This window comes from Protobothrops mucrosquamatus, unplaced genomic scaffold (assembly GCF_001527695.2).
Source record: "Protobothrops mucrosquamatus isolate PMUCROS unplaced genomic scaffold, P.Mucros_1.0 scaffold34, whole genome shotgun sequence".
In the NCBI taxonomy this organism is placed as follows: domain Eukaryota; kingdom Metazoa; phylum Chordata; class Lepidosauria; order Squamata; family Viperidae; genus Protobothrops; species Protobothrops mucrosquamatus.
The window spans coordinates 1,021,762-1,024,942 of NW_015386418.1; positions in this window are offsets into that span (position 1 = coordinate 1,021,762).

Consider the following 3,181-nt stretch of genomic DNA (forward strand, 5'->3'; position numbering starts at 1 on the left):
GGATTATAATTTGTGGTTGTATCTCATCATCTGTGTGGGTTTGGGTTTGTTTTTTGTGTGGATGTATGGTTGTGACATCATGTGTGGTATTTGTGAGTGTGGGTCTGGTGTCATTTTTTGTGTTAGGGACTCGTTTGCTAATAAGGGCGGGTTTCCAAATGGCTGGTAGGCGGGAGGTATCATCTCTTTTATTCATGCTATATATATAGTGTCCAAATAATCACGATCACCAAGAGTAGTTAAAATGTTTATAAACAATTAAAAAGTTTAAAAAAACAGTTTAAAAGCAATAAAACATTTAAAATTATCGGCAACCGAGCTTTCGTCGGACTCTCCCGACATCATCAGGGTTGCTGAGGCGGTGTTTGGGAGGGTTTATATACCATTCTCACATGCCTGCATCCGGCATTAACATAGATAAATTTAATACTCCCAATATCCAGACTGTTTGTAAAGTGCCTTTACCAACTTCTGTCACTTTCTGGAATTCTGTCCTTTGAAGAGTCAAATAAGAAATATGTATATAACTGTTTTATGAACTCTCTAGAAATACATTTCACTGATCTAGTGCCATCATATGCCTTGATAAGGTTAAAGGTAAAAGATATATGATGCTTCTGTTAAATTTTCAGTATTTTTCAGAATCCTTTTTCTTTCATTAAATGAATGAAACTAATACTATCTTTTGAAATATTTCTGTTTCATTTACTAACAGTCAAATTAATTTAAATAGTGCAGATGGTGTTTCTTCTGATATCTAGATTTGGGAAACAGTCTGATGGTTCTGACTGAACCATTACAGTAACAGACGCTAACTCCTGCCCAAAAGTGAAGCTCATCCCCTATACAGCATTGACAGGAGAAAGAAGTTCAAGAATTAAAACTTTTCCACCTGTTAAATTAGTAAAAATGTTTACAAATATGTCTAACAAATGCTGGCAATGTAATCAAAATCCTCATACATATTATCACTTGTTGTGGACATGTGTAAAATAAAAAAATTGGACTAAAATACATGCGTGGTTAAAAAAAATGTTAGGAAAACATGTAGATCTTAAACCTGAACTTTTTTTTACTAGACATAATGCCAGAAAAGTTTGATAAACAAAATGTATATTTAACATTACATGTATTAACTGCAGTGAGGATAGTATTTACACAGCACTGGAAAAATGAGACAATACCATTGGAGGAAGCGATAATTAAGAAAATATTGGACTGTGTGGAAATGGACAGACTTAAATTGAGAATCAAAGGAAAAGAAGATACAATATACTTTCAAACATGGAACTTATTTTACAATGGTTGGAAAAGCGGGATAGAGAGTAAGAATTTAATTTTTATGACTAGGCAAAAATTAACCCAGACAACACATTGTTTATTAAGCACAGATAAATTGTAATGATAGAAAACCAATAAAATACTTTAAAAAAAAAAGAATTAAAACTTGCTTCTACCAAATATAGAGCTTGCATTTTACACTTGATAGTTATTGAATTTCTTCACAGAATTTCTAGTGCTTGAAATTAATATAACTGTTGTATCTCTAAATCACATGATACATTACATTTGTATACAAAATTCCTTCTCTGCAAATTTAAGACAGTTGACTTGCAGGAATGTGTTGCTCTATCCCTCATAATTGGCAGTGAGTCTCCTAGTGTGTAGGATTTCTTATTCTCACTTTTATGACAGAAAAGAATGACTTTCAGTTTTTACTGCAGATCATGGTAGTAATGATTATGTCATGGTTCCAATAGATGAGATCAGTAGAAATAAGAATTCTGAGGCAGTTGATTTCCCCAAAGAACAATTTTAATGGCTACATAATATCAGCATAATCAAAGGTGAAACCAAGACTGAAAGTTACCCCCCAAAAGGTTACAAGTAAAACTCCCCACCCATTGATATGTCATAAATCACAATCCCCAATTAACACCTTTGGCTGGCTTTCTAACAGTAGTTCCAGCCCGCCAAACACTTTAGCTGCATGACCTTGGTTCCCACAAGAAAGTTATTGTTTTGACTAAACTATAAGAATGTAGTCTCCCCCCTCCCATTGCTGTGGCAGCCGGAAAACGAAGAATCATGGCTGAATTCAGAGTGTTTGAAGGCCTGACAGACTATCTGCAGCTCTAACTGCAAGTCATTAGCAATATATTTCTTCATCTGAGCAAAATGGTAGAGTATTACAACCAAAAAGAAGCCCAGGTGGACCAAATGAATTTGGTAATAACTCAACTAGCCCAAGAGACAGGCAACCTGCTTCCCCTCCTATGAAAAATCCCAAAACTGATGGCAACTTTAGCTGTCACTCTCCTGATCTGCTGGTTTTTGGATGATAATCCAGTTTTCTATCTTTTGACTTTTGACTGGATAATTTGTTAAATGGGCAACAAAATAGTTTGGATACAGAAAACATGCTAACTTCATGTCACAATTGAGGATTATCTTTGATGAATCCATCAAGCAAACAATAGCCAACCATGCAATCTGATGCTTTTGGCAAGATAAAGATAACACACAGGCATCTGATTTTCCACGATATGGAAAGTAATGAGAGCTTCTGAAATGATCAGAAAAAAAATAACATGAGACTAGTATGTGTGCGCGGGAGAGAGAGAGAGAGAGAGAGAGAGAGAGAGAGAGAGAGAATCTCTCCCAAGTTCTCTTTGGAAAGTAGCTGGCAATTGGTGACTTCCTCAGCCCCAGAATGAAAAGTTGAAAAGCATATATACATAATGTGTGTTGGATCAGTACAGCAGATTATGTTCCATAGTCTTCAATGAAGCCTCCCCCCCCATATCTATGGAGAAAAAGAGTGTGTGTCATTTTTGTTCAGAGAAGAAAAAATACCCAGCACTATTACTTCTACTACTATTACTCTTTCTCCTCAACCTTCTCCTCCTCCTTCTATCTCTAATATGTACACACATTTTTGCCATAAATGGCATTTATGACATTTATATAAAAAGGTCTTAGATGTTCTTTTAAGAAGGACTAGAGCAGTGGTGGCAAACCTATGGCACGGGTGCCAGAGGCAGCACTTGGAGCCCTCTCTGTGGGCACACGTGCCGTTGCCCCAGCCCTACCTCCCCCCGCGATCTCCTCACCAACAGCCCCCCTGGAGAAGAGTCACCCCTGAGTGTGGCCCATGCGGTGCAGCGCAGCCAAGGACATG